Source organism: Heliconius melpomene, chromosome 19 (assembly GCF_056956725.1).
Source record: "Heliconius melpomene rosina isolate 202511_hmr_F chromosome 19, ASM5695672v1, whole genome shotgun sequence".
Classification (NCBI taxonomy): Eukaryota; Metazoa; Arthropoda; class Insecta; order Lepidoptera; family Nymphalidae; genus Heliconius; species Heliconius melpomene.
In genome coordinates, this window is record NC_140407.1 from 15,534,109 (window position 1) to 15,558,628 (window position 24,520).

At 33.1% G+C, this 24,520-nt stretch overlaps 1 protein-coding gene across 2 annotated transcripts in view; it reads right to left on the reverse strand.

Moving 5' to 3' along the window:
- Positions 1-24,520, reverse strand: part of bru3 (CUGBP Elav-like family member bruno 3) — a 516,795-nt gene that overhangs the window by 159,718 nt on the left and 332,557 nt on the right. The gene's annotated exons all lie outside the window — the stretch shown is intronic.

Sequence of the window (24,520 nt, forward strand, 5' to 3'; positions counted from 1 at the left end):
AATATTATTAAATGAATACCCTCGCCTGTATTCCTCGTGTTGACCTACAAAACTTTGTTAACATCCCCTGCAGGGAATTAGCCGAGGGTAATGGAACCCAAAGATTTTTACGAGAAAATCATTTGTAAAACATACTTAGAAAGACAAACGTAATTTTGATACAGCCTCTAAAGTCTTAGAGGCCGTTAATTCAGGCTTCTGGAAACATTGGGAGCTTATAAAATCTAATAATCTACGGTTAAAATTAAGCTGTTTTATTTAATATCTGTTAAAACAGACATAAAATAGTTTAATAATACAGTGTAAAGAAGAATATGTATAGATTATTAAATGGTAAAATATGCTTTGTTTTAATATAATTAAGGTGTTGCTGATATTGTGGAACTTGTCTTAATTTTTCAAAGTAATAACTTCGTGTCCCAAATCAAACATGCAAAATTAGGACACAATATTAAATTAATAAAGTTCAAAAGCCGATGCGGTTCCAACGGGGAAATTTCAAAAACAAATTATTAGCTTTTGTTAGAAAGTAAAACCGATCATAAATTACGATTTCGTGGCCAATCCTGTACCTAAACAAAATTTATTAAGTAATTTGATAAAATAATCGTGTAGCGGCCAAAGGGCGATGGATACTGGAAAAATATAAGGCTCACGAAAATTGTCCTTTAAACTTTGGTAAATTCCATTTAAGGAAGTTGTATGGGCTTACTAGTCATTTGTTGGCGTATTAAATACTTCCTCAAATTATGAGTTTATGAGTTCCGCATAAGGTATTACTGGAATGTTTATTAAAGTTATTTTTGGTATTCAATTTAATATTATGTTAATAATGTTCCGTACATCTTCATTTAAAATAGTGACAAGTTATCTATGATAATTAATGGTAAAGTGGCGCATCACTAATATTTCTCTATTTAATTCAATAAATAAAGTAGAGTATGAACGATGTTTTAAAAATAATAAAAACAGAACAAATAAACCAAAAAATACAAAAATAGTAATCATTATCAATACTCAGGCAGAAATTTACAAAAAACCCAAATCCAACAATAATATAAATTTGAAAATAACGACACTAGCCTAACATAAGTCGAGAAGTCACACCCTTGTCCTAAAACAGAAAACAATCATTCACAAGTTTCTAAGTTGGAACCCTCAAATTAGGGAAACCTGCCACCTAACTCACTGAAGCGGGAATGGCGAAGTTAGTTTGTCTATCATCACCACTATCCCAAAAACTTATAAAAAATGAACTCGCCCTAACTCTAAGAAGTAATGGTGCGTGGAAGGGACAGCATTTTAGAAGTTTCTGCGTCTAACCGGTCTGGTTAGAGCATGATAAAAGTTTTTATGTAGTGCTTACGACTGACCCAACAGTTTAGAAATCCATAACGCATTATGATATCTTGTACAGCCTATTTGGGTGTAGCGACGTTGCCAACTTATAAATACTTATTTTAGATTATTTTTGCTTCTAATACCAACTTAAAGGTTTATTATTGTTATAATGTATAAAAATAGCTTTTGGTATTTAGCTTTTTCGTTTGGTCATATACATAACATAACGTTTCCTCAAAAATTGGACTATCACAAAAAAAATATTCTAATTATCTAGTTCCTGAAATAAGCAAGTTCCATCAAAAACTCTTCAGGATCATCTTCATGTCTACATTATAGTATATAAATATCAATAGTGTAGAAACACAGATTAAAATAGACTATAAATTAGTTGGCTAAATCATATTTTCGTATTAAATTAAATATCTTTATACTAGAGTTTACTAGTTTTGTATTGAAAAATATCAACGCGCGTAAAGCTGCAAATATATCTTTGAAAATATTATTACACTGTATTTATTTTATTGCTTAGATTTCATGAGATTTCTATTGATTCTATATTTTAATATTTTTCACCATTTATTAATGGCAAGAATAATTAGTCAATAATATTATTTTAAATTCTTATATATAAATAAAACAGTACCTTAAATTGATGATCATAATAAATTGAAGACTACAAAAATATAAAAAGGGTTAAATTTAACTTTTACCTAATTTATAATAATTTCACTGTTATTATATTGATATGATAATTTCCATTTAAAAATAATATTATTATTAACAGTAAAGAAATAAAAAGAAATAAATATAATTGGAAAATAAGAAAAAATAAAACAATATATTCATTTTTAAAATTTTATTTAATTATAAAAATTAAAATTGTAAATTGTAATCCGCACCATTTTTCTGTATCAAATATCAGAATTTTTATATTTTTATTAATAAAACAAGAAATTAAGATCTTGAAACTATTATTTAATACTGATTGTAAATTTATTTTAAAAAAAAATTTTATGTTCACTTGACACTTGTAAATTGATTTGAAATGTAAACAAGGCGCGTCACAAATAATAAACAAAATTCACGAATCTCCAGTTTAAAAGAACCACTTGTTTCAAAACTTCTATTAAGAATATCAAATTATTAAGCAAACAGACTCAAAGCAGATCCATCTGAAAAAAAAAACAATAACAAAATAAAAAAAAAACCAAAAACACAAAATTGCAAAAAAAAATACAAATCACATTAAAACAATTAAAAATGTACTTACAATAATCGGCGGCGGGTATTCAACTTTCGCCGAACGAAATATATCTACGAGATGAACCATATGGACAGATAAATAGTTCCAATGCGAAATAAGAAAAAAACAACTGTATACGATCGTAGAATATTTACAAGAGAGCGATCGACACGTGCTTCTCTTACCACGGCTGGACGTTAACTGAACGCAAGGCATACGCAAACGGGGGGTACTACGCACTCACGCAGAGTGACAGCCAATCGCGTGCGTGCGTTCCGCGCACCCCCGCGCCTCAGGCCCCGCCCCCCTCTCCCCGTCACCTTACAATCGATGCCCTATATTGCATTAATTATTTAGGAAACACGCAATGAGATAACATGAGATAAGGTATCTTTAAATAAATCATCTTAGGATTTTTTTAGTTGAGTGGATTGAAACTTTACAGTCGAATAAGGGTTGTTTTATTCATTGTGGACGCTTGGATTCAAAACAGTAAAGTTAGGTGTGATAAGCTCTGATAACAGAATCGAGTTCACCTACTTGGTATTAAAAAACTGGCGCGCCGAGTTTGAGTTGTATGAAAATTTGCATTTTAAATATATTTTGAAAAGACAAGATTTTTGACATTATTTTTCACTTTTAATATTAAAAATGAGGTTTAGTTGTGATGTAATATTTATGAGAAGAGTTTCCGGTGTACACTCACCGTCTAACGTCACACCGCGTGTACTCTATAAAGAAAAAATACAGAGGCGTGCGATTAAGTAGCGAACCTTTATTAAAATTCGCTTTTTAACCAATTTTAATGAAATAGAGATAATTGAGTACTTATTGATGTTTTCCTATGTTTTTATATTTATACATTTAATTTCTAGCATTGCGTTTTTTCATTCTTTGTTCTGCTTATACAAATTTATTATATTTTTAAAATAAATTTGTATTTTATATACATTTTATCTGGATTATTTTCAGTATATAAACTAAAACGTACAATACAAAATATTGCGTAACAACCCTTAAGCCGTTATCAAATAGTAATTTGCAATTTAGTAGGTATATTGGTGCTACAGTGGCGCACTGCTTTTTATACTTATACATATATACTCGTATTTGTAAACTGACTTGTAGGTTCGATTCTCTCTCGTGGGAATGGTTATGTTAAAATTATTTCATTTCTACGGTTTAGAAAGATGAGACGTAAAAAAGTTCTATACATCATATTATAATGGCTTTAAAATAGCAAATTAAAGAGGTGTCACAAATTGTAGCAAACGTGTAACAAAAAATTGGTCAAATGCGAGTCAGACTCGCTTTCCGAGGGTTCCGTATCAATTTCAAGATTGTATGCCAACGGGTAGGACGTAGGCATTCATTTTGTATAAAATTAATTACAATTATAAGTTTGAGATACTTTCACTATGAAAAAGCAATAAATTGTCACTTTTTGGATTTTTTCCTTCTTTTATATAGGAAGTTTGTGCCAAATTTCATAACTGAAGGTTCACGGGAACTATACCGTATAAGTTGTGATTACTCGGCGAATTTCACAAAACAAAATACAACATTTTACAAAATTCAGTATAAACGCTACAAGCATTTTCTTTTCACCGTGTTGACTTAAAAGTTTGATTTTTTCTGTGCTTCAAGGTATGCTAAATAATAGGTGTTAATTTCAGCTCGATACCTCTACGCGATCTCGAGATAAATGAGATTAACTAAAAATAACAATATCGACAACATTTCTCCTAAATAATTCATATTATACATACATACACACACAATACGTGCAACGTAACATTATTATTTAGTAACTAGCGGACGCGCGCAGCTTCGCCTGCGTATTGCTTAGGGGTGAATTCTAATAAACCATGAAACACGTGTTCAATGAAATATTTTTAAGAGTCTAAGTTTCAAATTTTATTAACTCGGTGGCGATTTAAAGATTTTTCCATACGAACTTTCAACCCCTTATTGGCACCCTTAGGGGGTAAATTTGAAAAAACCGTGAAACATGTGTTCAATTAAATATTTTTAAGAGTCTGAATTTAAAATTTTATAATAATCGGTGGCGTTTTAAAGATTACTCCATACAAACTTTCAACCCCTTATTTGCACCCTTAGGGGAAGAATTCTAGAAAACAATGAAACATGTGTTCAATTAAATACTTTTAAGAGTCTTAATTTCAAATTTTATAAAAATTGGTGCCGATTTAAAAAAAATCTATACAAACTTTCAACCCCTTATTTGCACCCTTAGGGGGAGAATTATAGAAAACGATGAAACACGTGTTCAATTAAATACTTTTAAAAATCTAAATTTTAAATTTTATAAAAACCGGTGCCGATTTAAATTATTTTCCATACAAACTTTCAACCCCTATTTCACCCCTTTAGGGTTAAAATTTTTCAAAATCCCTTCTTAGTGGATGTCCAGATTACGAAAGTAAACATCTATCCAAATTTGACGTTTCTACGCACAGCGGTTACGGCTGTGCGTGCGTCTTACCTCAGTCAGTGAGGACAAGTCCTTTTATATATATAGATTACATTTGGTAATCTTCAGAGGCGCAACAGCTGTTCAGATCATGTACGTCTTCGTGTCTCGTTCTGGATACAACGGGACCGTCACCTGCGGTCAGACGTGCTGCGAATATGTTGGACATGTGTATGTATGTATGTATGTGTGTTGATGTCATTTGGAAACCTGCTGTATTATTATATATGCGATAATAGTGGATTCGAATCTAAATACGAGGAGTACTTTCTTTTGGCTTGGAGGGGTAGGCAGTGAGGGGCTAGTGTTGAAGTATTCCGTTCTCTGCGGAACTTAATTACGCGCGACCTTTGTAGTGGGGAAGTGGATGAGAGTGAAAATTTAAATATAATAATTCAATTTCAAAAAATACTCATCGATATGGATCTATAGAATTGTGTAAGGTAAAAAGCTTGAAACTGTGAATGAAGAAAGCCTTACAAAATTTAGTTGACGCGTTGAAAAATCCAAAGTGAATATAAGGCGGTTTTACCAATATATTTTTAATGTCAAATGTGTCGATGTGTTTGCGATAAACTCGTTCTACGCGAGTTGAACGTACACGACCCTGTTACGTCGTGTACAGACGGAAATATTCACTTTTCTATACTAATATTGTAAAGAGAAAGGATTTCGTGCTTTCGTGGTAAAGTGGGACTTTATTTGACTGTAAGTGCCGATAACTGCAGGTTTTTCTTTCTGCTTTTCTTAGCTTAGCTATCCCGCACATAGCAAGGTAGGCAGATGGAACCTGGGAACCTAGTTTTATGATACTTCTGTTCTTCACTACCCGCCGAATTTTGCAGGCAAACTTAACACTGCGTTTTGCTTCTTTATCATTTTTTTAAGAGCATAATGAAATTGCAATATCACACGGAATATTGGTGTGGGTATCGAACCCATTCGTGAAAATAAATTATTTTCTTTTTCCTCTCCTCATTCTGGTAATAAGATAAAGCGCGGCGTAGAGTTCCCCGTAGAGTGTAATTTGAACGGAATTTAATTACACTAGGTTCCTTCTGCCTACCCTACTTAATGCAGGAACTGAACCCAGAACCATTGCTGTCATCCAAATACGTTAATACCAAATACCACATAATATATATTTCTTGTTAAACGAACTTTTATGTTAAAGACCATTCACACACACTTTATTATACGTAATGCTTGAATTTAGTTGCCTCTTTAACCTCAATCGCAACACTGTAGGACTCGTACATTGGAAGTGGAGGGAAGGCACGTCCCTTAATGTATCCGATTAATAAAGTTAGCACAGTTTTGTATTCTCCATACAAAACGCTTTAATAGTTTCGCCTTTGACAGTTACCATTCACTGATATATTAATTGATTCTAATGTAAGGTTACTATAAAGGCGCGGCGTTGAATTACGCTACTTAGACGTACGCAATGGCTCAAAAGTTGGGCGCGGATTATCTTACAAGTAGGTTTGTCTCGACACTAGAGCAAAGAAATGAAAATATTAAATACTTTTATTCAATCGAACCCATAACCTGTCTGCGCTTAACTGGCCCCAGCGTTGAGTTACGCCACTTAAAACAAAATGTCTCGGAACGTGGGGAACGGAAAGGTTCCCTCTGCCTATGCTTCCATTTACGGAAAAAAAAAGTTAAGCTGCTTCTTTCTATTTATTTAGCAAAAACCTACGTTTGGAGATAAAAAAACTATAATGTAAACCGATAATTTACATACATCTTAATACAGTCATGGTCGCCTCGTTATCATACAATATAGGCCCAAAATGTATCCAATCGCGATCTTATTATTTAGTGACATGTTTTTGATATTCTGTCCGTCCTAATGGAACCCTCGAAGTCAGCGATACTCTCAGTAATTTTCTTTATAGTGAAATAGCTAACTTTATTATAACTTTTACTATTAGAAGGTGGGAGAAACAAACAAAAATATCGTTCACTCAAAGGCGGGAGTTGGATGCAGTCCAAAAGGGATGGGCCGGCCCAGGTACGAACTATTATATTATGTTATATTATTATATTTATATGTACAAAGAATATTATATTTAGCAGGTAGCTTTATATTTTATTAACACTAGACTTTAGCTCCGGATTCACTTCTTTGTTCAAATTAAAATAACTATGAGTATGTTAGTAGGAGTTATCCAACATAATAATCATTATTGTCGTTTTCCTTTTTTTTAACTTCACGTTGTATGCCGCACATAGCAGGGTAGGCAGTGGGAACCTTAAATTCGGCAGGCAGTGAGGAACGTAAGTGTCTTAACACTAGGTTCCCAGGTTTCTAGGAGCTAAAAAATCGGCACAAACAGATCAACACAACATGAAATTTCAATACAATAACTAAATCCTTCCATCAGCTAGCATCTACATATGCCTTTAAGTTTAAAAGGCCAGGCCAGGATTACCAACCCTCTCATGGTCGATGGCCACAATCCGCCGACACGATTTGCGTTCACTTATCGACTATGTATTGGTAATATTATTTTACTAATGGATTCTACCTTAGCATTAAGGTTAGAGAAAATCTGAGTACTTACAGCCTATGCATCATTAATATGATTTGAACTGTAGGCGGCTATTTATTTTAAAGGTGTAAAATGGTAATTTTTATAATAAAGTAATTTTTATTTCAGCTCTTATTTCACTTTGGGTAGATCATATGAATAGCTTTAAGACAGGAGAAACGGTAAAATAGTTCGAAAAATGTGAGACATTTTACACAAACAAAAGATTTAGTGTTGCTGACTCTGTTTTCCATACAAAATGTGATATAAAATTTAGTATATTTTTAATATTACTTAAAATGAAGTAAAGTTCGTCAATAATTCAAAGCAATAAATTAAGTTAGTTTAGATTTTGAAACTCGATCACATTCCTTTTCATTTGGTCATGAATTGAATAAATTATTGGGTGGGGGACGCTTAGTGCGTAACTCGTAGGGACGCGACGTATGTAGCTTAAGATATTTTAATTCATATTTGAGCGAATGATTTTATTCAAATGCAAAGCAATGGGACAACTGAAAATTGTAGATTCGATTCTCGCTTAAAAAAATGGTTATATTTTAATTATTTTTATTTTAGTTACACAAAAAAAATGAAAATTAAATGTATAAAATTCATCACAATGATGTTGATAACCAATAAATAAGTTTATGGTACAAAAAGTTTGTGGATTCAAATTCAAGAAAAGTCATAAAGAATGGGTCCCTTTGCGTGTTAGGCATGCAACATCCCAAAAAAGTACATATGGTTTTCTTTACCTCTTCATTAAAGTAAGAATAGAGTACACTTTTTTGTACCAAACATTAGCCAATCAATAAATATATATCATTTTAAATTATGTTTTAAATTTTAATCTTAAAAAGGGCAGCATCTTATAAATTTTAATAAAGTCTAAGCTACTGGCTGTAAAAAGGTAGAAACAGACAAAAAATGATACGCATTAGTCAGAGAGAGCTTAAAATGGCCCCTTAATATTGGTAAGGGAGGAACGCGTAACTCACCGGTCCCTAATTTGGGGGTCTCTACGACCCCAGGTTTAACAATTTGATTGGATACCCACCATGTTTTTTAATTAGTGTTTTTTTTTGGATTTTATATAAAAACTATAACGCTTTGTTTTTTATAAAAAGGTTGTGGAAATTAATTATAATTTCCTGTATGCGATGATATTGGATTCAAATTGTTTTAGAGGCTATTTTCATAAATTAAGTTATTTTTATATTATGTAGCAGAGTAGGCAGAGGGAGTCTAGTGTCAAGACACTCCGCTTTCCATTTTCCGGCGGTTACTGTAGGTATTGCTTGTTGAGTGGCGGAACTCAACGCCTTGCTTGGTCTCGACACCAGAGCGAAGAAATTAAAATATTAAATACTTCTCGATTGGATCTCGATCGAACCTACATCCGTACGCGTGAAATTGAAGATAAAAAATATTTTCTATTTCCTACTGTGAGTGTGAGTCTTACTCACTTATTTTTGGCGTTGCCTCGAGTTTTACTAGCTTGTTTTTTTGTTAAATTAAAAACCGCATTTGAATTTTTAACTTTTGAACTGGTAATATTAGATAATTTAAATATAGTCGCATATTTTGATCAGAAGATTAAATTAAAATGATATAACATAACTTTTTTTCTGTTAATCGTTAGATCACAACTATAAATTTTGATGAAAAATGTATTTTTTTTTATTTAACATTGGTACTAGCTTTCGGCTTTATAAAACAAACGAACTACTCGTTAACTGTCCCGATCATACAGCTTGTTAAAAGTTCACATAGAAAAAAGTTATAAGGACCATTATATACTATGTATGTATTTATAATTTCACCCTGTATAAAGCAGGCTGAGCAATCCTAGTATTAACACTTCATATCCCATTTTCCGCCCAAGTTTCGAGACATTGCGTGTAGAGTGACGGAACTCAACGCGTTTTTCTTCTTACCAAAACGAGGAAGCGGTTGTTGGTTCGATTCCCACTCGGGGCAACAGAAATGGGGCGGAAAGCTTGGGACGGGCTGAATTATTTTCATCTAATCCTAATATTAAAAACAGAATGTCTTAATCATAATCTTAATCATAAATCCCTCGGCCTACTCTGCTATATGCGGATTTTTTATAGTTATAGTTCTATTTTGCATGAATATCAAGAAGGAAAGTACGCTTATCATTAAGATCAGGTATACATATAAGCAATGTAGCCTTACATATTTGAGAAAAAAAAGTTTTAAGTAAAAAAAAATTTTAGAAAAAAAAGGGCAAACTAAATCTGTTTATTCTGTATAATGATTATGTTAGTAAAATTTAACCAATGACGACGAAGCTTAAATTAGTTTGTTTTACACAAGGTACCTACAGAACCAACCATCGATTCGAAAAGTTTTCGCATAGGTTAATTAGGTTCGCGAATTTACGGGTTGCTTTGAAAAATATTTGCTTAATCCTACTAAAATATTATAAGGAAATGATTGCTAATATTTACAAACCAGAATTTTGGAAACTTTGGCCCAAAATTAATTTTATAATTCTGTTATTTTATTTAAGCCTATAGTTTTACCTTATTTGTATATTAGTAGTTGAGGCTGTCGTAGGGCAGGGCCATTACTTATGATTTGTATTTTGTAGCTTCACGGTGTATCCCGTACATAGCAGGGTAGGCTGAAGGAACCTAAGAACCTAGTGATAAGACTCTGTGTTCCTATTAATACACTTTTGTTTCCCATTTTGCGTTGAAGGCATTGCGAATAGAGAAGAATTTCGAAGAAATGATAATATGAATGGCAAAAAACGGCGACAAGAAAAATATGTGAAAAATATTTTCTCTCATTCCATTCCCACTAGAGGAAATCGAACTAACAGCCTGTCGTGTTTACAGTCACACTTTGTGCCCACCACGACTGCCCTTCTTTTTACACCACATATTGTCAAGAAATTTTCATTTTCCACCAGAATTTGAGTCAGCCACGTATTAGACAGGGAAATGAAAATAATTTAAATATAATTGTTTCCCCAAATATAAATTAAACCAATAACCATCGCATTTTCTGCCAGGCGCTGTACTACACCATGAAGGCCCCAATATAAAATTTAAACTTAGTTTTATCTATATCAAAAGTTATTCCGCATGAGATGAACACGTTCATTTTAATAAGACAGGCGTCTAGCCTACACGTGTGCTGGTCTCGTGAAATTGCCTGCTATATAAAATATTGTGGCATTTTAACTTACGCTGTGAAATAATGTATGATACAAATAAACTAAACTGTAAATGCTTTTTTTAGAAGCGTGTAAAATTTTTCCTCGTCCCTGTTCAATTTTTTTATGTTTCTTAATGGAATATATTATATTTAACATATCTTAATAATATAATATATTAGAATATTTTAACACTAGGTCCCCAGGTTGCCTCTGTCCACCCTGCTATTTGCAGGATACAACTAGAAACTAAAACAAAAAAACAAAGAAAATCAGTCACTCAATGATGCATTTATCAAATTTAGCACCCCGACGTTCACCTTTGGCGTTTAAAACTAACGTCTGCATATCCATAATAGGGACGGTGTCTAGTTGCTTTTGAAGAATCGCCCAACTTATTACCGGGACGTTTACGAATGTTCACTTCTGTTTTTACTTGGAATTTTTGCGGCGTCTCGTTAAATTTTGAATATGTTTTCGTACAATTTTCCATTCTATTTTCCAGGTGGTAAGAAACAAAATGGTAGAACTGATCATTGTGCAGAATACAGCTATCATTATGTTTTTAAATTGGTTCCAAGTTACAAAGGATATGTATGTCTGTGTGTATGTAGTTGTATGGAAAAAATGGTTGAAATAAAAGTGTAATGGAAATTAAAATTAATTGTTGATTTTGTTTGAATTTTGACTCAAAGTTGCAAAATTTGACAGAGTGGAGTGTCTCAAGTGACTCTCAAGATAAAGAAGCACTTATACTTTTTATACTTTTTTAGATAAATACAACGTATAGAGGAATTCTAATCTATAGATTCAAATTTAAAAAACAAGGGTTATATTGAGTTTTATTGTTGAAAAAATCCCGGATTTAACAACATCATTGAAACTCGCAACAAAATTATACGAAAAGTCTAAAACAGAGTATTTCAACACTAGTTCTTCTTTGTATACCCTGTTATAAGCGGAAAATGCGTGAAATAAAAAAAAACATTTTATTAAAACTCGACGTATACACTCCCACCCGCGGGACCTCTTTTAGAGCTATTTAAATAGTATTACTCAAGACTGTCACAATAATGTAGTATAAGAAGTTTTATATAGAGCGCAAGGAAATAGGTCGAGGTCAGATTGCAAAACGTTTTGCAACTATCCTGTGATAGCGTTAGGCTTCGTCGATGGCCTAGATTCATACGACTAACTAGGCCTTTGGCTTCGTTCGTGTATTGTATTCACGGTACTTAAGGTACGTATGGTATTGGAATAAAAGTCTAACGCATCACAGATTTTTCTTTTTTTTTAATTTCACGGTGTAACACGCCTGTGGCAGGGTAGGCACAGGAAATTTAGTCTTAAAATACTCCGTTAGCCATGTTGCCCACGTCCAATTTTATAAAGATTACTAATTGAGTGGCAGGAATCGACACCGCGATTTATTTTGTCACTAAAGTGAGGGAATTATTTTAACACATTCCCACTACTAGGAATCGAACCCACAACCATCACGTTTTACATTCTAACACTGTGCTTCTTATGATATCATAATTATAATTTATTAACTAACAAATAATACTTTATCGCAAATATATATCAAATATCCACCATTTATAGAATTAACTCAACTCAATAGTGATATCAGGATGTTCCGTTACCAAAGCCGACTGGAGATACTAATTAAATTTGTCTTTATGCTTCTACTAACGGATTAATACTGCGGCTTAACCGTTGCCATGTCGACCTTTGTCGTGTTGTTGTACAAGCGATTCCGTTTTAATACATTTGTTGACTCTCAATAAGGATTATTTATTTAATATGGAAATATGGTATGAAAAATTCTTTAATGGTAGATTAATTCTTTAATCTTACTCTATACATAATTATTATAAAAAAAATACTCGTTGCACTTAAAAGTATATTTTTACACTGAATTTCCCTCCACCACATTTCCTTCCTTCCACTGAACTCAACGCCCCACGAGTAGACATGGAATCCACAAACAGATTGAAATGAAATGAAAATGGATGAATTGAGAAATTTAGTCATTTATTTATACGAAAAAATCAGGAAATACAACATTCACTCAAAATCATCATTCCAATAAAAAAATAGGTGTCATTTCTAAAATACTGACAAACCATTAAAATTTTCTTCACCTACCCACATCTAAAAAGTCTAAATCATTTTGTTACGTATTGCAAGTCTATAGGGTGTATAATAATTTCTTTCGCATAAGGAAATGTCCATCACATCCGACCGGACCTGTTACGTTGAAAATGAAACCAATTATATATCTGGTATAAGTGACAGGAAGCGCCGATAAAATGACTTCCAAATGTGTCCCATAAATTTAGAGTACATTCGATTTGAGTGGATTTTAAAATTAAAGGCAAAATGTACTTGATTTTGAAGGAAATCTTGAAGGAAGAAGAAACTTTAGTAATTTTTTTATGTATATCTTATTGTATATAGCAGGATAAATAAAGAGAATCTAGTGTCAAGGCACTCTGGTTTTGAAAATATAACTATATACATATATAAAATCTATAGTAAAAAAAGGAAAAAGAAACATCTTTTATACAGTAATAAAGAAAAACAAAAATACTTAGCACATACTACATATGTAATCAAATAAAACAAACTATGAATTTACGTCCTCTAAACAAAAAAAAAACCACTTCTATTTAATTTTTCAACGTAAAATCGAATTTTCACGTCGAGCGAACATTTCGTATACGTAAAAGAAGTTAGTGGGAAACAATACATTCGTCACGTGGGGTTTCGTCGGGATCCTATTAAATTAGAGATAGAACGAATGGAACATTTTGTCTCTACTCTACTGTACTGTACTGTACTGTACTTCACTGGACTGTATTGTATTTTACTGTATTGTCCTTTACTGTACTGTAAACAGTCTTTATTCGTATTCAGTCATATTGTTTGCGGCGGTCGCACAAAACTTTGCTTAAATTGTGTTAAATGCTTTAATTTGCACTCATTTGCTTCTCAAATCTTTTAGTTGTTTCAGTTTTATTAGAGGCGTTTTCTATTGTATTCACATTTTATATAAACGCACTTTTAAGTTAGCCGTTTTTTTTATTTCTATATTATTATATTTACTTGTATAATTTTTTCCATCTTCTTCAAGGGCCCTCCCCTTAGTGATATATCACTCAGTAGTGACATATCACTCAGTTAAACAATATTTTGACAATTAATTTCGACACATATTAAGAATAACCTGATTTTTCGGCTTTATAATAATTCAAATTAAAGGTTCACTAGACGCTTTAAGCATCTAAGGCAAAGCCAAAGAAAAATCATCATTTTCCTTTAATCTATAGTTTATCATGTTTTTAATACACCTGAATTCATAATAAATACTCTATAAGCCATCGTAGCGCAGCGGCGCAACATTTGATTATAAATGCGGCGGATGTGGATTAGAATCCCAAACTGTAGCATTTTCTTTATAAATTAAACAGAAAAGTTTAAAAATAAAACAAAAAAATGCACTTTTAAATAACTGTACAGGAAAAGTCTCATCCGTAGTCCTCTCAAGTTTCCAGAACTCGTTCGCTCTACAAGCACTGTGTGGTTACGATTTTAATTTCATTATACAACTTTTGATAGTGTTTTAATTCATTTATATGACTTTACAAAGTTCTAATACTAGTTTGAAATGGATAGTCTTTTTTGTTTTATTACTGGATTATTTGTCTTCGTGTCCAGTTCAAAGTTGGTTAGTTACTGTAATTTTTATTTATATAGCAAATGAAATAGTAAAGAAAAAAGGGGTGGGACTCAACACCGTGCTTTTTCTTCATACTAAGGCCAGAAAATGAAATTGAAATTAAAAATAATTAAAGAAAAACTAACGAAATATATGTAACAGATACTCGTTTATACGATTTTACTATTTAAAATATGTTATTTTTGTAGTCTGTTTAAATTTGGAATTTTTTGAATATTAATTTTATTAACTTTTGTTTAGTTTATTTAGAAGTTATCAATTTTTTTAGCTATACTCTGCATCCCGCATATAGCAGGGTAGGTAAAGGTAATATAGTGTTCCCTCTGCCTATCACACTCCATTCCTGACTACCCACCCAATTTTCGAGACATTATGACGATCTCTAATTATCTAATAACAAAATTTCTAACTCAACGTTCCGTTTTTTTCTTTTGAAAACCTTAAAAAAGAAAGAAATTTAAAAAAAAAAACAAAACGAATTAACATTATATTTTTCTCCTGAAGTTGAAATTCCATTAAATCGGTGTACACAAGCATTTATAGGCATCGTGATGGAGGTGTCGTAATCCCCATACACTAGCCGTAGTCACGTAGACGCGCTCTGCAATTGTACTGTGTGTGCCTCTATGTCTATGTGCTTAGCTAATACGTTTATTATTGATTTATAATGCCGGATAGATAGAAATTATTGTAAGATTGTTTATGATTGACTGTTCTGGCTCAGTGATATAGTGTGTGACTGTAGATACGACGGTTGTAAATTCGACTCCTAATTGGAGGAATGAATTGTTTAATATCTTCATTTTTTGCTCTGGTAATAAAAGAAAACGGGGCCTTGCGTTCGAACACTTATCTCGAAAATTCGGGCAGTGCGTTTGAAACGGAATGTCTTCTCATTAGGTTACATCTGTCATGCAGGTAAAGAAAGCTGAAGCTGCTTAGTTATTTTTAATTTGTTCAATGCATGTATTCTTTTTTTAAAAAACAGAAATAAACGAATCGAAGCGAAGCGAAACTTAACCCATATTACCTATAAACCACTACCAACCAAGTGTACCACACTCAAGATGACGAAGCTATAGTAATATTTTTGAGCACCGCTACCGTGTCAATAGAACGAACGTGAACCAGCGGTCAGTAAGTAATGAGGGAGTAAACATATAGTGTGACCGGGCGCGGCTAATTGATTGCGGCCCCGCCTCGCCGATAAACGGACTTTGTATGAAAGATGGCTTTTTTCATGTTTTTCTTCAAGAAAAAAATGCTTTTTTTCCTTTGTATGTCCATTTTTTGTAGTTGTTTAGTAAGAATTTAGTATATATTACTAAGGATTTTAGGTTTGACTTTAAGTGGTTGGGAAAAGGCTGTGGTGGCGCAAAGGCAGAACATGCGATTATGAATTCGACAATTGTGGGTTTGATTCTCATAATGGGGAAATGAACTATTTTCATATCCGTGGGGAAACAGGTTGAATTCTGCAACTAAAGAAATTGGTGAAGGGAGTGTCTTAACACTATTTTCCCTCTGCCTGCACTACTTTATGTGTAACATAGTGTGGTGTCGGAAAAAAATCTTTACATGGTTTAACCCACGTCCATAGCGAATATGATCAGCTGTTTCACAGACGATGGCGCAGCACATCCACAGCACAGCCACTCGACTTGCCACGGATTCGGCCAAAAGTGGGGAGCGGAGTGTAGATTAGGTTCCCTTTACTTACTCTGTTACATGGATAGAGTGTGAAGCTGTATATTATATGAAATCTATGTATATAATATTTTTCAAAATAATTAAACTTGGCCGACATAGCGTGTGTCAGATATTGCACTTCCCGTCTGCGGCTAGCAATGAATAAATTTCCCTGATTAAGACATTAATTTCATTACATCGCACTACCGCTCCCGAATAAGAGCGCTCTGCTGTGCGCTGGCAACACTGTTTTACATTCGTTTTGACTAGATGAAAATAGAAGACACCCACATAGAGAGAAAAAATCTTGAAAATATCATTTAATTTTACGACTTTTTTTATATGGAAATGTCGAGGTATGGGTTATTTTTTTTAGTGTCTTCTGGGGGCAGAGATAACCAAGTGTTGAGTGTTAGTCGTAATCTGCTTATCACACGAATACGAGTGTATTACAAACTTTATATTGCTATAGGAGAGAAATAAAAAAAAACAATTACCTGACCTGGAATCAAATCGAAAATCATCACATTTATGGTCGGATCGTGGCGCTGTACTTTAGTGGACCCTATTTTTAAAAGATCCGTGGTCAAAGTTATTCAGGGCCCTATTTATTTCTTCTAGGAAATTGATTTTATTGTGTTAAATACAACAATTGATTCTTTTTAGATTGTAGATTCTGGCAACTAGATTTGTCTAGTAATTTTGAACAATATTGGGTTCCCCTTTGGCAGAGAGGGAAGAACACAGTGTAAGTGCTAAACACTTACGTTTATAGTATAGTAGATAGCCATGCTATAAGTGGGATATAATGTGAAGCCAAAAAAAATTTTAAGCCGTTAATAATCAGCCAGGCTGTGTCATCCCCCCATTTATTATATACAATGACAATTTCCAAATTACTTTATTTCTTCTCGTGTTGCAGTCCACAAGAACGAAGTTACAAACTCGAAGTTTATGAAAATATGCTAATGAAATTTTAACTGTAGAAATTGACGCTACAAGTTCAGCTCACCTTAAGCCAACCCCATCTTAATTACTAAGTTAAATGCAAATCAGTTAGTGAAGAATTCGTAAAAAAAATGTACGAACGAATAAAATAAAATACACAATTTGTTACCTTTCATCAAAGAACAAAAGGAGATACAGAAAGTTAGATACGTTTTTGCGTCCAAGTTTGGTGATTAAGATTTTTTACGGACAAAGAAACGCTGCGAAACTTACTCGAGTTTTACTAATTGCACGAAAATTAGATGATCACTGGAGCAATTAAGGTGTTCGTCCAAAAAGGATTTATTTATATATTGTTGTAATAAAATTTCTTAATTAATATAAATATTTTTTTTATGAGGAAAATTATATTTAAATGAAAGTTTTTCTGTTGGGTCAAAACAAAGGAAAATTTGAGAAAATATCTTGTAGAATATGTATAGGATATAAATCAATATTTTTAACTGACCCACAAATCAATCACTAATCAATCATCAGACCAAGACCTGCATAGCATAAGATACAGAGTGGCCTTTACAGCGTTTAGTACCGTGTGCCCTGTAATTACGTAATAGGCTTGGTTCTCGTTCTCATCGTCTTACATTTGTAATATGTTCAGTTTGATGCGTAATTACATACTTATGTAATTAGACATAATTGTGGGGTTGCAGTAACAGTTCGAGCTTCGTTCTGGCTTTAGATATAATTGAAATGAATATATAATTTTCTTTTCTATGTGGGATATAAAAAAGAAAGGACTGAACAAAAAATAGCTTAAAACTTTAAAGCATGTTTATTTTAAAAATACTACATAGTATAGTATGAGTGTAAAAATATGAGTTTCATTCTTCACAATTCTATAGAATACAGACATTGTGTTGAGCAGGGCGACGAAACGAAAATAACTCATTCCCGAAAATATGAACACTCAATCTTTGCATTTCTGCGTTACCTTAAATAAAACATGAGTTGCTTGTACAAAACACAAATTTAAATTACTTCTATGTATCAACAAGAGTTACCCAAAAAATTAAGCCATAATTGCCATTCTTCAAACTTCTACATGAGTGTAAACGAGGCTCGAACACATTTAATCCAGCCAGTTGTTCCACCCGGTTCTGGCGCGGCACAGCTGCTTCGCTCAGATGTTCCTGAATTTTATTTTAGACGTGAAGAGCCCTGTCAGCGGGCCTTGCTTGTTACACGCGCTTAAAGAAAATTTGGAGTACGAAAGATATTTTCAGAACTTTGCGACGTAAATTGAAATTTAGATGTAGTTTAGGAATTTCAAAGGGAAATCGTTTTAAAAGTCACCCTGCCTTGGCCCGAGCGAGGAGTTAGTTCATTTATTTTTCCTATATTCTAGGAACATGCTCATAATGTTGAACAAGTTAAACGTCGTCGTCTATGACGAAATAAACATCTTGAACAAAAACCAGCACATTAACAACCGGGCGTCGCTTTAATTATTTCTCAATTGCTTGTCCAAAACTTAATTTATCGGTGGCAAAACAAGAAACCGATTCCACCATTCCAGTTTACAGGAGCTCCTAATTGAAAAATCTAAATTCTTCATTTATTTCGGGCGCGTTTAAGTCAATTTATCTTATTTAATCAAGCGCGAACACTTGAAGGGAAATGGGCGGAAATTTTACAAGTATCCCAATAAAACTTGCACGAGAGTTGAAGGAGCAAAGTTGGCCGAAATATTCAACGAATTCGATACCTACGTACACAGGGTCCACGAGAGGCTCTCGAGCCAAATTTCCGTCGAGAAATAATGTTGCCGATAACTTAATCAATAGACATCGAACATTGATGTGGTGACGTCGCGCGTCGTACGAGTTTTAATATCGTATTTTGTATAACAGTTTTATTTATGTTTTCAAATGGAACAGGATAATATTATATTTATTGTTTATAGGAAACAATTACATCTTGCAGTATTATTTGAACCTTACGCTATGTTTTGCAAATAAGGTATATGGGCAGATACGAATCTAGTACTATGATACTCCGTCCCTCTCCACCTACTTTTTTTATTGCGTAGTAGAGCTCAATGCCAACCATTTTCTGGTTACCAGAGCGAGGAAAAGAAAATAATTCATTCCAAGCGGGGGATTGAACCAATACCCGTCGCTCCGACCCAACAAACAAAATTACAAATTAACATATAATTTTTCGACCTCACCTATAGCCTCATATAGCTATCAATTCACAAGCTAATAACATTAATACCAAAAATAGTCTCATACAACCTCCCTGAAACCTGACCTCACGGAGACCTCAGCAGAACTTACCCATCCACTTTATTAGGAAACTTCACGTCGAGTCTTTCAGTAATTAGAGGGGATTACGTTCGAGCGACTGCGCTACGCTCCGCGACTTGCCGTAAAAGACCTGTTTACTGCTTTACAAGTATCTATGAAATTATCGACAGTATAACCGCAATTGGTTGATGGAGCGTGAGAGGATTCATTTTTTAATTTCTTCTCTTTTATAAAAGTGCTTTTTTGTGTTTTAGTTTGTTTGTAACATAATTTTAATTATAAGATAAAAAATATATTTTACAAAAGTCGTAATAAATATTTGAAGAAAATTTGAACCTACTATCTTTTAATTACATGTCTCCTATGAATGAAAGAATATACCCGCCGTCATGGCGCAGTGGGACAGTCTGCCTGTCAATGTGATGGTTGTGGGATCCTCGTAACTCCACTCAGCGGAATGATTATATTAACAGTATATTCTATTTTCTTTTCTTGTAGACAAAGAGAGATATGCGGTTCTGCTACTCACCAGGCAATTTCTCATCAATAGAGCAGAAAGAAGGGAATGGAGTATCTTAGTACAAGATTCTTTCTGCCTACCATGTTATGGAACTTGTATAAAATAGTGTAAAAATACCATAATAGTTTGTATTTTGTAGCGACGCGATGTTGTGTAAGTCTCCACATGTCCCGACACGAGCGCTCTGCAAACAGAGGCGGTATCGAGTGGAAACACTTGTATGGCAAAATATTGTTTATTTGTTGTAATAACTTTTAACTGTTAGACTGTCTGAAGTTGACTGAAATTGATTTTTTAAGTTTGATCCTTAAAGTACTTTTATCTAGAACAAAGAGACATTTAATTTCTGAAACTAAACACCCAGTAGAAAACAGGGAACGTAATGTCTTAACACTAAGTTCCTTCTCCCTATCCTGCGAAACTCTTGAAGCTGAAAAAAAATACATTATGAAAACGGAGACCAGAGATACTTATCACTGTTGCTCAGTTCTATGAAACTATATTGAACGTCAGAACTAGCAAAGTTACTATAGCGCTTGCTAAACCTAAATATATGATGTCTTATAAACTACAAGTTAAGAAATTATATCCGCTTAGCTCGAGAAGCTGAAGGCAGTTTTCGAAATCGATCCGGCGAACCTCGAGTTGTCTTAATCTTACAATATATAATAACAAAAGTTTTGGTTGAACATTTTATGCACGAAAGATTGGGTTTTGTATAAGAGGACTTTATCAAATTAATTTATTATATTATTTAAATTATTTCTGAATGAAAACTTATATAAATAAATTATTGTAAACATAATTGTATAAATAACAAACAGATAAAATCGATATTCCTTGGTTGTATTTGATTAATTATCGACAAAATCGATATTATAACCGTTGTCACTTGATTTACCCAAAGATACATCACTACGTTAATAATCACAATGACGTTTTAAACGCAATTAGAAATTTCCCTAAGAGAATGTCAAATCGAACAAAACGATTACGCGTCAGCCAAATTCGCTTATTCCAAATAAAAACGAGAAATAACGAAACGAAACAATCGTTTTCGTATCGCGATAATTCAATAAAAGTTGTTTGGAACGACAATTTAATCGCGAATAATGGCTTAGTTTTGCGCAAAAGTGTAACATAGTATAGTGAATGGTTATAATTGGAAAATGTCAGGCGCAGTGTGACGCCCCGCGGAGCGGTCCGGATTAGGGTCCTGTCAGAGCGTCCCCGAGTGCGGCGGCCCCAACGAGAGCGGACGGCGATTTTTTAATTATCTGTTTCTATTACTTTTTTTGGAATGAATATATTATGTTTTTTAATTTGTGTTAACTAAATAGTTGACAATGCATCGCATCAACATATTTTTTCCATTTCACTTAGTAGTTGATATTAGCTCTATCAACCAAACCTTGCATTATAATTTTACCATAGAAGTATAGATTATAAAAAAACAGATATGAATGTAATGTAATATTAATTTTTGTTATTATCTTTACTAGACTAGACTAGTGATGCTATAAAGGTTCCATTATTTTTATTTTAGTTACGGAACCTTAAAAATAGTGATTCGTTACAAAATATCCTTTCAAATCCATTCAAAAATAAAAATGTAAACACGGATGTTTTCGACACGTCCGCTATCGACCCTAACATGGGCCAGAGGTCAAAAAGGAAATTATTAGGCCGCGTTCGCCCTTTGCAACCTTTGGCTGCGTAAAACTAGCAGATCACAAACTTATTTTTAATCATAAACGTCTCGTGCATAAAGCCTTCGCGTTGGCCCGTAATGACACTGTCAGGAACACCAACGTCCGAAATGTATAGATTTTAACGAAATTTTTGTGTTGCCATTTTTTTAGTTATTATAATACAATACAATTCGGTAAATTTCTGTTTCGGAATACGTGACGGCTTCCTTTGATGTTGAATTCGTTGAAGGAACGTGTAAATTTGGTCTAAATTAAACCTAAGCTTGCCTATTGTTTTCTAAGTTATGTTCATTGTTGTATGAAATTGCTTTTATATTTACAAATTTGCCGTATATTTTATAGGCTAAGACACTCCATCACTATAAAATTAATATACATATATAAATATATATAATAAATATACTCCACTCGTATATTTTATAGACATAGGCTAAGATATTTTCCGATCAATTTTTCGACAAATTTTGTAATGAGTTGCAGAAAATAAGGCATTCCCCCCAGTGGAAATCGAATCTTTAACCCTCGCGTGTAAAGTCATACTGTATGAAGTCATGACATCCTGCTATATGTTAAGTATATATGTATTCCTTTATAATTCAAGTTGTGAAACAAACTCTATTATATTAACTTTATAGTTTTATAGTACAAAGCTCTGTCAGGAGAATGTCTCACTTAAATACTAAACTTGTATTATAAAATATTTTAAATACAACGAATTTTTATCGTGCAAAAATCGAATTTTCACCGTGAAATTTAACAATGGCAAACAATTTTAATAGTGAAAAACAGAAATTAAAACTTTAATTTTGAACTTAAAAGCTTCAGCTCAAACTGAAGTGTCGAGGAAATAAAACAAAAATCACAACGTCTACTAAATGTTGAGAGCATTTTTTTTCCATTCGCGTTGCGTCTCTTTTTTCTAAGTCGGGGGGCAGTGGTACAGTGTCCAACTGTATACGCGACGGTTGTAGGTTTGAATCCGTCTCCGTAGAATGATTATATTAAATTTTATTTCTTTTTCTTGCTTTGTTCAACACGCAAAAACGTGAAAATTTGATTCGTGAAGCTGATTTTTCTATCTATCTAAAAAATTGCTTTAATACACCTGCACCTGGTTTTCGTGATAAGAAGGAGATATTGGAAATAAGCATTGTTATGACATGAAACTATGCTGTGTTTCTTAAGCGCGGACCATATTTAAGAAACACAGTTTTTACGCCATAGCACAAGGTTAGGTTACGCGTTTCAACAAAGACAAGTGTCTGCGTTTATTTTCGCTACTCAACATGTAATGACTCAGATATTGGGTTGTGCCAGGGGAACAGTGCGTTACTGGCTTTCCTCTGCCTATTAAAAATATTGTAATTATATTTATATGCACACATAGTATATAAAGGATACAAATTCAAAGTCATTATTAAACTACCTTTCGAACATTTAACGCTTTAACACCCGATAAAAGTTAAACTTTGAAACATTTTAATAATACTTTAGTTCATTTTGCTCGAGTAAAAATAATATTGGATAAAATCAGCAGTTACCTCATTATGACTAATACTATCAGGATCGGATTAGAACACTCGTTAAACGGCTTAAAATGGAGAGAAAATTAAAATGTAGCTTCGAATAATATGTTGCAGATACTAAGTTTTAGTTTTAAGAATTATTTTTTTTGTATCCCGCATACAGAAAGGTGGGAACCGAGGAGGGAACAGAGTGTTAAGATCCTCCGTCGCCCGCGTCCTGATGAATTTTCGCAATGTTTGTGAGTAGCAGAACTCAAGGCCGCTCTTTGCCTTGTTACTAAAACGAGGATAAAAAAATGTAAAATAACCACTAAAGGGAATTAATCCCTCTAGTGGAATCGAACCCACAGCCGTCGTTTGTGCCATTGCACCAGAAATTTTTTGAAAGAATGCAATGTAAGTACACAGTAATTGATTGTTAGTTGATGAGATGAGATGTTTTGGGTTCGATACACCTCTATACTTTTAAATTTAGGTTTTTTTTATTTGTACTACAGAACACAAAAAATATAAAAAAAAATAACTCTCCCCATTCTCTCTCTACTCTCTCATTTAAAAAAAGTATGCCAACACATTATTCTATATAAATTGTAAGTAAAAACAGCAACAGCAATTACAAATCGCTTCCATCCAACTCCTATCCGTTTTGTTATTTCACGTTGTTAGCGATCGCCACTACACTCGTTTTTACCTTTTATTTGTGCTCGTTATACTAACGAAAACAATATCGAATTGACATGCCCTTAGACGCTGATTTCAATCGACGGGCTTTACTTTAGTTTCAGGTGTACGTAGGTATTGTTTATTTGGATAGTAATATTTTCTTTTATTATTGGATTGGATTCTTACTCTGGAAAATATAATCTATATTTAAATTTGGCGTTTGCGTATTGAGGCTAGTCGTGGCGCAAAGGCACAAACGTGTGAATGACGTGACAGGTTGTGGGTTGAGGAAAAAGCGTAGCGTTGAGTTCCACCACTCAACAAACAACACCTTTAGAATTCGGCAGAGAAGAAAGAGTGGAGAGTCTCAATATTAGGCTCCTTTTGTCTACGTTGCTATATAATTATATGTAATTTAATTTTCATCAGAAATAAAATCATAATCTAAATTTTAGCTCAAACTGACACTAGGAAGTGTATCATTTAGTTAGAGCTTGCAAGATTTTTCATTTAATAATATGATAAGCAAAATAAATACTTGTAAAAAATGTAGTTAATTGTGTCGTATTATTTTAGACATATTTACCCAATTTTGTT